The 11,160-nt window shown below is 36.8% G+C and overlaps 1 long non-coding RNA gene across 1 annotated transcript; it reads right to left on the bottom strand.

Annotated features, from left to right (window-relative positions):
- Positions 1 to 9,748: 9,748 nt before the first annotated feature.
- On the bottom strand, positions 9,749 to 10,852 carry LOC125490987. Its single transcript, XR_007268039.1, has 2 exons — positions 10,713 to 10,852; positions 9,749 to 9,866 (listed from the first exon to the last, which is right to left on the bottom strand). It is a non-coding gene; the product is annotated as an uncharacterized LOC125490987 (long non-coding RNA).
- Positions 10,853 to 11,160: the final 308 nt, after the last annotated feature.

The raw sequence follows: 11,160 nt of genomic DNA, 5'->3' as shown, positions 1-11,160 counted from the left end.
TGGGTATGCGCGACTCTTCATAGCCGCCTCCGAGACTCTCGTGCCGGAGCGGAGCGTCTTAAACTTACTTATAAGTACCTACCCATATCTTATACGAATATTTACGTCAAGGATCAAAGTACGCATAAAATTAAATTCAAAGTACCTATTCGTTTAATACGTTTCCTTAATTTCCTCGCAGCTTGATGTCTGACCACAGGGGATTAAAACTTTTTCACGACTCAAAGTTTAGTATTAGGACGAAATTTAATCATTGTAACTTTTTAAGTCCATATTTGACGTAAAATGTACGCTTTGATAACTTATCAAGGGAGTTTTTATTGCTGAGGCGTTTATATTTATTGTTTCAGTGAACTTCATATAAAGTAGCTACATTGTAGGTGTATACTTGTTACTTGTATAGCCTAAGTTTGTCGCGAATAAATTTTACGAACAAACAAAGTGATGGATGATTATGATGATGATTGGTACATGCTGAGACTTGAATCCACGACCTCTTGAATGAGTGCCAAGACCTTAAGGTAAGCCTCCACTTATCGATATCGTACGCCACGGACGCATCACATTCAGTAAGTACCTATTATTTGCACAGAAATTCACACAAGTGCGTCCACTTCAACGGCATTTCGACGCCGTTTTTCCATACGTCTTATATACGTACTTACCTTTACCAGTTACGATACGACTCTACATAAAAGCGATGTGGACATAATAAGTCATTAGCCACCTGGACGTGGCTTCTAACTGCACTCAGACCAAAATCGAAATGAAAATGGCGCCCAAACGTTCATTCGTCCCGACTGTTTATTTTTACACCATTACGAGAGATTTATTACTGAACAGCCCATTATCTTCAGCCGAACTACGGCTTGCATGTGAATGAAGCAAATTTCTAGCAAAGTGCAGGATTTTTGTGCACCTCGTGGGCTGTTGACTGTAACTAAGGTTTAGATTTCTATATAGATAGATAATAACCGTCTTTGGGACCTTCGATTGCAGCTTCTAGTTTTATGTAGTTTTGCTTACTTATTATATTTACCATCCTAGATCCTAGAGCATATAAGTATTAAGTACTCTTTCTGAGATTTAAAAGACCTTCACTTCAGTACTAGATCAGATGCCAGTTGGCAAGAAAACATGTACATTAAAAAATAGCCTCGTGAACCACACGGCACCTCCAAATGGTTGGCAGGGCACACAAACGTAGTGTATGTGTGCACACTAACGTTGTCTATGTGTGCAATAAAGCAGAAATCGGTAAATACACCAGTAACAAACCACACACACACACACAACAGCACAAACGAGTTTGCGCGTAGGCAAACGCCCTTACACCAGCTGTGACATAAAAATATCAACCGGTCGAGTAAGTCAAATAGTTATAAAATTGACTTGAAGCAAAATTTCACAACTGGTAGCTATACTCTTCGTAGCTCATTGGTAGTATGTTAGACTTATGAAACATAGGTCGTGAGTTCGAGTCCACTGATGGGTATTTTTATTTTACTTTATTTAAATTTAGCGTTAATTTAAACGCTGTTGAGTATAAAATAAATTTATTTGAAATTGACAAATGACTACAATATGCATAGCTGTCGAATATTTCTCTTCGCTAAAAATATATGATTCGTTCTTCATTTGAGAAGTAAAACCATTCTACCCTCATACAATATGAATAAACGAAATTAGTTTTTAGTTTTAGGTGGTTTTAGTGACAATTCACCTCTGCGTCTGCATAGTGATTCACTTTGTGATTTGTCAATTTATAATTAATTTATCTTCGCAGTCACTATGGAAAGTCATTTAACCATGTTCAAAAAGGCGGAGATAATTGTATTATATGAACAAAATATTACAATTAGTGAAATCGCAAGACGTTTAATGATATCGGTAAGTAACATAGAACTGCAAATATAATTTTATTTGACCGTTAGAATATTTGTATTTGTATATGCTAAGTATTTGTATTTTTTGTTTGCAGAGAACTGTTCAATTATGGGTTCACCGATACGCAGATTTGGGACATGTAGACAGTAGTCGTCGTGGCCGGAAACCTACTACTACCTATACGGATGCATCACCACGCCACCGAGAAATCGTAGCTGCACATAGCGCCGATCCGTTCTGCAGCACCCGTTCTACGGCCACAACACACAATATATCCCTACAAACCGTACGGGTTCACTTGCGTGCTGCTGGGTTGAGGTGTCGGAGGCCCGCGAAGAAAATTGCTTTAACTGATCAGCATCGTCGAAACAGAGTGCGTTTTGCGACTGACTATTTAAACTTTGATTGGTGCAACAATGTTGTGATATTTAGTGATGAAAAGTCTTTTAAATCAGACAAGGATGGACGTAAGATATTATGGCGAAAAAGTGGTGAAAGATATAAGGATACAAATATTCTTCAGTGCAGGTCTAGTGGGCGAATCACTTTAGGTTATTGGGGATGGATGTCTTCGATGGGTCCCGGTGAGCTAGTGGAAGTAGGGGCTAACAATAATAGTCAAGGATACTTGGAGGTTTTACGAGATGTTTTACTGCCAACTGTGCGCGTCGCATATCCAGACTCGCATATATATTTTGTTCACGATAACTGCGCCATCCATCGCGCACGTATCGTGCAAGATTGGTTAAACACCCAAGATTCCTTAACGGTTATTGAATGGCCTTCTAAAAGCCCTGATTTAAACCCCATTGAAAATCTTTGGGGTCATATGACACTTAACTGGGATCCATCTGAGGTGAGATCCAAAGCTAATTTGGATAATGTAGTCACTGCAACCTGGGAGTCGATTCGTGGCACTGATGTGTGTTGGAATATGGTGAATGGCATGAGAAACCGATTACAACAAGTTATAGATAACGACGGAGCACCGATTAGTTATTAAAATGTGTATAATCGTCATCATCATCTTCCTGACCTTAACCCTTTCCTTGGGGTTAGCTCAGTATTTTTTCTTTTTCAATTTGTATAAGATTTTAGTGATTTTGTTAAATATCATTATTTACAATTATGGGTAAGCCAATGTGTTAATGATGTTATTGTTACTGAGGCTAGAAGAAGTTATCTTATTTCTAGCTAATTAACATGTTGATTCATATAACTAATGACTTGCCTATTTACTTTAGTAAAACAGCCAGTCCATCCTTATCTGATGTTTATTATGATTTAAAACTGCAAATTGAAAATTTTCCTTACTACTATAAACTACAACTATGTTTTAAAACGAAAAACAACAAAAATGTAACATCCTTAATGTTTATGTTACGGCAAGAATAAATTTGGTAATTTTAACACTTAATAACTTGTTTCATTCACTTTCTGTGTTGCTTTTATTCGTATATACTACAATACTATTAGTAACTATCTAGAAAAATAAATTAAATCTATTATAAAAACAAAAAAAGAATAATTTAGGTTCAAAGGGATTTGAACCACCGTCCCGGTTGATGTCAGTCTTATATCTTACCAACTGAGCCATCCAATCAATCACTATGCTTTGCAAAATTTCGCTTCATATCATAAAAACAATGAATCATTGCCACTGGCACAACTACATGTTTACAATATCCGTGTGTTGGTTGCCGAGAACCGTCGCCGACACACACATACACTACCTACGTTAGTGTGCCCTGCCAACCATTTGCCGTTGCCGTGTGTACTTCAGAGTGAGAATAAGATATAGAGATAATAAAATACTACAATACTACTAATTCTGTACCTACAAAAATCCGCAAGCTTCGGTGGCTTATGAATCTTTGCTACGGAACACAGAAAGGTTTTATGCCGTATTTTTTACCCATTTGTATTTTTGGACGCTAGCGTGTTGCTAATACGGCGGTATCCCAGTTTGTTGCCATTCCTTTCGGATTTGTTCGTTTAGATTCTGTTTGTTCGTTTGTAAAAACTATGAATGCTAATGAATTTATCCAGTTTACTTAGCTGCGCGCTTCGGCTAAATAAAGAGTCGCTTTCAAATTGTCCGTGTGAAGTTTCTTTCGAATTTGTAAGCAAGCAAGGTTTTTCGCATTTTTCCAAAGCCTGGGAGAGTAGTATTTTTGCGATTTCAGGGTACCTGGCAACGAACATCACGGATAAAAATATCCACCTGTATTTCTACTACATTTTGGTACTAACTAGTACAGGGTGTTCAACTTTGCCGGTAGCTAATTACCGCACCGTCACTCGCGCGCGGTTCCACACGAACTTTTGCTTTCACGGACTGCATGCTACAAAATAGTTTCACAAATCCCGACTATTCGGAATTAAAAGGTAAAGGGAACTGCGACCACGGAAACGGATGATGTTTTGTAGATATTTAAAAAGTTATTAGCTGCATGTTCTTTTTAACCAACTTCAAAAAAGGAGGAGGTTATCAATTGGTCGGGATCTTTTTTTATGTATGTTCACCGATTACTCCGCCGTTTATGAACCGATTTTGAGCGCCCATTTTTTTCAGAATTTTATCTCACCCCCAAGGGTGGGTAAAGGGGTAAAAACAGGGTATGAATTTCCATTTTGGGCACATATTAACCGATTCTAATGAAATTAAGAACGTAAATATAGTTCTTATAACAAAAAAATATGATGGTGACCTTGAGCTGATCTGATGATGGAAACGGAAGGCAGCCGGGGGAACTCCTCAACGGTATATAGCAACTACTTCGTGTAATCTGAAGAAATATGGCACCAACATCAAAAAAGAACAGTTCCTGCTTAGGTATATTTGTACTGTCACATACGAGTAGAATTTGTGTAAACCTTAAATTATTTCTTACATTTTAGTGGTTTTTTGAGGTCGGTTTTTAATTATTTATTTTATTTTATTGGTAAAGAAAACATACAGTGTTCCTTAGTATTACTTAAAAATAGAATTAAATTGTGTAACACACCAGTAAAGTTTTCACAAGAAGTAAATACAGCTCGAAGTTACGTTGACTTAGTGGAAAATTTTGAATTTTGTTCTAATGCAGTCATACTTAATGGTGGTCTAATAATCTAATAATAATATGAAAATTATGTTATGAATGCACAGGGGTTGGACACTTCAATTTTGTTGACTCTACAAAGGTAATGGATCTTGTTTTTTCACTATAAGTGGTAATACACTTCACATGAAATAACCAAATTTCTAACTAAGGACTGTTGAGAACTGACATGAGGAATGGCCTAAAATTAACAATGAGTGACGTGTTTCCACGAAAAATTCAACGAAACGTAGCGTTCACAATAAATTGTCTCCCATATTGATAGAATTATTGTTGATGAGTAAGCGATAATAGTCTTTATTTTAGTCGACATAGACTTGACGATGTATTGCAGCAAAAATAAACACAGAGGATTTCCTTCGCTGAATAGACTTTAGACATGAAGACAAGGCAGTTCCAAGAATTTCTAACAAACTGACAGCTGAAAGCTTCGTAGTTAGCCAATTACTATCAAAATGTGCGTTATATTTTCACTGTTGAGGCAGCACTCATTTTGAGTCAATAATTCCAGATATCCTTACTATCCTAATCCTAATTCTAACTAATATTATCGCACCAAAAACAATACTTGTCAAAAAAAACCAAGTCTCGTAACTCAGTTGTTCTACGGTAAAAAGTTGAGAGATCCATGTAATACCAAGTCTTATCCACGCACGCATCTCAATCTTAAAAATCTTTAATGTTTTATATAAATATATTGACTCGGCCATCGCATGGAAACACGTGTTAATTAAATTACATGGACTTGGTTAAATTACATGGATTTCTCAACTTTTTACCGTAGAACAACTGAGTTACGAGACTTGTTTTTTTTTGACAAGTATTGTTTTTGATGGGGTCTCATTTATTTTTGTATTTTGTAGACAGTTCTACTTTTTATTATTTTCGGTACCTTCTAGGTACGTAGGTGCGTTAACTTAGTTTGGTAGGCCAGTTGAGTAACTCAGTTGAGTTACGAGACTTGGTTTTTTTTGACAAGTATTGTTTTTGATGGGGTCTCATTTCTTTTTGTATTTTGTAGACAGTTCTACTTTTTATTCTTTTCGGTACCTTCTAGGTACGTAGGTGCGTTAACTTAGTTTGGCAGGTACCTACCTACATAAATCGCAAACTTCAGATAAGAATCAAGAATCTTTATTTTTGGGTACGTAATGTACTCGTAGGTAATGATTAAACGTAACTTTGATACTTCGTACTGCATCAAATTTCCCTAATTAAATTTAAACCTTAGTTTCCAATACACAAAGTTAATTGTACATTAAGAAACTTTTACTATACGTGGTAGCACTGGTAGCCTGATGTGCTTTGTCCGTAGGTAGGTAATCCATACTTTGCGGATTTAATTTGCATGACGGGAATTTTTTGTTCGATTTGGCAGGGGCACTACCGTGCGCCTATATTTACTTGGTTGGGGCACTACCGTGCCCCCAAATATTTTAGTTTTCCCTTGATTCATACACCAAATACTACTTATATTCCAAATTTGAAGCTTCTAGGTCTGCTAGAAGTGACTTAGAATTTTTATGATCGGTGAGTGAGCGAGTGACATAATTAAGAAACTTTGACCCGTTATAATTCTTAAACTACTGGTTCAAATTGAATGAAATTTGAAATATACCGTGTCTTTACAATGCCTGCATGGTTAGTGAAAATTCAGTCTTCTAGTTTTATCCACAATGAAGTTACAGGGGGTCGAAAATGGCCTGAATTGCTTCGAGAAAAGAATGGTACGGCCGTGCCGCTTTTTTGCTCGACTTGGTGGGGGCACTGCCGTGCCCCCAGATAAATGCGAAGGTAACTGTGTCTGTCTGTCTGTCTGTTACTCTTTCACGCCAAAACTACTGAACGGATTTGAATGAAATTTGGTATACATATGGTCTAGACCCTGAGAAAGAACATAGGCTATTTTTTATCCTGGAATTCCCACGGAAAAGTTTTAAGGCGAAGCGAAGCTCGTGGGAACAGCTAGTAGAACATAATTATAAACATATACTCAAAGGTAATTAATACTATCCTAACTAATATTATAAATGCGAAAGTCACTGTCTGACTCTCCTACTATAGAATAGATTTAACATATTAGGTTTTGTATTTATTTCAAACAGCTGAAAAACTTTAATGCCGCGATGTAGGATTTCTTATTAATTGGCCTCGGTTCCATACAAGTTCTCTGTATTGCGCTTTTAGTGCCATCTGTTGGTTATATCCGGAACTGTCTGTCTGTCTGTCTGTCTGTCTGTTACTCTTTCACGCCAAAACTACTGAACGGATTTGAATGAAATTTGGTATACATATGGTCTAGACCCTGAGAAAGAACATAGGCTACTTTTTATTGCGAAACGGAGGTTGTAAGGGGTTAAAAGGGGGGGTTAAAAGTTGTATGCGAATACTTAATTTTAAAAGATAAAAATATATGACGGCTGACTGGCGTAGTGGTTAGTGACCATGACTGCTATGCCGAAGGTCCCGGGTTCGATTCCCGGCCGGGGTAGATCTTTTTTTAAATAAACTTTATATTTAAGCACTTGATGAGCAATAATTAAACATTTTGTTCTAGTGTTTTTGAAACTTCGACCTGTGAGTGGATGAAATAGGGGTATATTTTGTATGAATTTCGTCATTTTTCAAGATAAAAACATTATATTTTGTATTTAAGCACTACATAATCACAAAAATATAAAAATAAGCATTTAAAAAAAAAATAGGGGTTGAAAGTTTTATGGGTGTTGAGTTTTGGAAGTTTAATTTATATAGTAGCTATATCCGCTCCTAGATGGCGTTGTCGGGTGTTCGTATACATCGCGGTATGGTTTGATTTTAGCTGATGTACTTATTGTTTGTATTTGCAACATGGAGAAAAAATTAACAATTGTGAAAAGAGTGCCATCTCGAGGAGTTTTTTGTCGTACTCTATACGTCATACTGAACAGCGCCATCTCTTTATATTTCTCAGCCTCATTGTACATACATACAGGGTGCCCTGTTGGAACACCCTGTATATATAGATATTGTTATCACAAGTTAATAGCCGGATCTCCACTAAACGATCCAATGCGATCCGATCGCCCGATCCAAGAAGTTTAGTATGTAAGATTCCTTAGATCGCGCGATCGGATCGCGTTGGATTGTCTGGTGGGGATCCGGCTATTAACTTCAATCTATAAAGATATAAGATATATTTGCCTTAAGGTAGTTACACCACACAACAGTTATTACATTTATTAGCTAAATGTAAGTTCAATCTATTTATGTACCTACCTACATGCAACAATAAATAAAAAACAAATTATTATATAATTCTTTATTACCTCGCATATAATAATGTTTCAGTTCAGTTTTTTTCATGTCACTTGTAAAATAATATGCGAGTGGGTGTGTGTATTCCTTTTTTATTCCTTTCACCATGAAAACCAATTCATGTTTTGCTAGTTTATGTTTCCCAAGAGAAGCAAATCTTGTCACTTGTGGTGATAAAGTCATTTCGTCCAATAGTGCATCATTTATCCTCGCGAGGCAAATCTTTGATGACATTTATCAGTTTGGTACACATAGTATTTTAATCTTCAGCGGATATGAAGATGTCGGTCGTTCTTTGCCAGTGCCGCCTTTTCAGTTCGGTTCCCGTGGAACCACGTGGAACCTGGATCCATATGGAATCTGTTAGGTCACAAGAATTTCATAAAAACACTTTTTGCGGATAAAGATGCTTTTTCTTGACACACCATGTTTATTTTTGTTTGTAGGTATACAAAATTTATAAATAACGATATACCGAGAGTATAGGCTTTTATAACAAAAATGTTATTTGCGAGACATTGTAAGACAACTGAACTGACACTGACACGCAATTTCTTCATAATAGCCATAGATCATGACAATGTTAACATTCAAATACTACTTATCTTTGTGTCTTGTTATTGTTCTATGGTCTTGTTGATAACGCCATCTTACATCTTTTTTGGTAGTAAGAGTAATATATAGAGATGGCGCTACCTTCTACTAAAAGTTCAGCCATTAAGGCACTGACCCCCCCCTGATTTGCAGTGTTTTTAAGATCTTCGAAAACAACCCAATAAACCACTGTACTTTTCAATACGAGGTTTCATTCATTGTCATTTGGTTCTTATGCGTCATTTTTTAAGATAAAACCATGAAACTTATTACGTAGGTGTTTTAGGAAAAATGAGTAGAGATTTTCTATACGGAATTCCCATGACTGACACGCACACGATATCAACGCACAGGCTAAACGTAGCGTAGGCACTTGAAATTTGGAAGGGACGTAGCTTAGGTACCGTATTTTCCCACAAAAACGGGAGTTAGCGGTTGAAATTCGGCATTAACTTAGGCTGTTTTTAACAGCATGCGGATTTGATCACGCACGCGGGATTTCCCCGCACGCGTTCATACAAGTATTCATTGTAACGCGTGGAATATGCACAAGAGATGCGGGAATTGCGTGCTATCCCACGTGCGTGATGAAATCTGCATGCTGTTAAAACAGCCGTAAAGCTTAGTTACAATAGGATATTGCAAGATACCTAGATGTTTTCAATTTAACATGTCTGCACACCTTAGTAAAGTTATAGTTTTGTTTTGGAGAATGGGAGTTAAAGTGAGAAAAAATAAGTAGTATGAAAAAAACCAAAACTGCATAAGTTAGATGCTTGAAATTAAACATTTATAAATTACTATTCTGCCATTGCTATTGAAGTATTTGCGGGTTAGCTAAGATAATAATAAATAATAGAAATATGTATTTGCTTGTTTGCCGCCATTTTATTAGTAATGTGAAAAGAGGTGACCATAGACTACATAGAGGATGACCATAAACACATCATTCCTCCACCTTTAATTGTAAAAATAAAATATAACCTAAAAAACTTGTATACAAAAATATCATAGAAAATACTGTATAGAAAAACATGCACCTAATAAAATAACTAGCCACTTATCATGTCTCATCGTTATGACACATCTCCCCAAAGTCCCAACCCTAAAGTCGCGAACAGTCGTGGACGTTCAGTCGCCTTATCGCGGCCAGTTATCCGCCGGGCGCGTCCACCGCGGCTGCAGCTGAGTCGCGTTTCAGATAGTTTCTATAACAGTAATTTCTCATTGTATAAACTGCTGCCTTGTAACATAACAATGTGTCTATATACCGGGCATAAAATTTCTCCCCTGGGCTATTTCGAAACGAATGTTACATACAATGGTCAGACAAAACCGATTAGGATATTTGTAGTGGAAAATGGCGGCCCGCCATTACTGGGTCGAAATTTCATGTCCGCTTTTAACTTAGTGTTAACTACAAATTTAAATAAAATTTACACTGATGGTGAGGTAGGCACGCTGTTGGAACAATACCCTGAATTGTGGCGCGATGAGTTAGGTACTTTCAATAAATTTAAAGTTGACCTTCGATTGAAAGATAATGCCGTACCTAAGTTTTTCAAGCCACGCACGGTACCATTCGCTTTAAAAGATAAAGTTGAAGCGGAACTTGATAGGTTAGTGAGTTTAGGTATTTTAGTGCCCGTCAACCACTCCAACTACGCGACTCCTGTAGTGCCGGTACTGAAGGAAAACGGACAGGTCAAGATAGCCGGGGACTACTCGGTTACCTTGAACAAAGACATCTTAGTCGATAAGTACCCATTACCGCGCATTGAAGAAGTGTTAGCAAAACTAGGAGGTGGAGAGAAGTACACAAAATATAACCTAAAAAACTTGTATACAAAAATATCATAGAAAATACTGTATAGAAAAACATGCACCTAATAAAATAACTAGCCACTTATCATGTCTCATCGTTATGACACATCTCCCCAAAGTCCCAACCCAAAAGTCGCGAACAGTCGTGGACGTTCAGTCGTTTATTATTATGTTAGCTAACCCGCAAATACTTCAGCTATACAAGTCTTTGCTCAATAAAGTGAAAATCATTTTTAGTCAAGTATCTTCGTACTTATTTGTCAACTTTCATCTAATTTAATACCACCATGGCATGTTATTGGGTAGGTAGTTCGGGAGTCGTCCACGGCAAAATAATTTTAAGGCAAAGCGAAGCTCGCGGGCAACAGCTAGTAAACTAATAAATTAACACAATATTTTCTACAAGATATCTTAGATAGGTACTTATATATTTTTTTCTCACCTTTTTGTATCA

Source organism: Plutella xylostella, chromosome 29 (genome assembly GCF_932276165.1).
Source record: "Plutella xylostella chromosome 29, ilPluXylo3.1, whole genome shotgun sequence".
Lineage (NCBI taxonomy): Eukaryota > Metazoa > Arthropoda > Insecta > Lepidoptera > Plutellidae > Plutella > Plutella xylostella.
The sequence above is the reverse complement of the archived record's forward strand: the minus strand, read 5'-3'. Positions and strand labels throughout refer to the sequence as shown.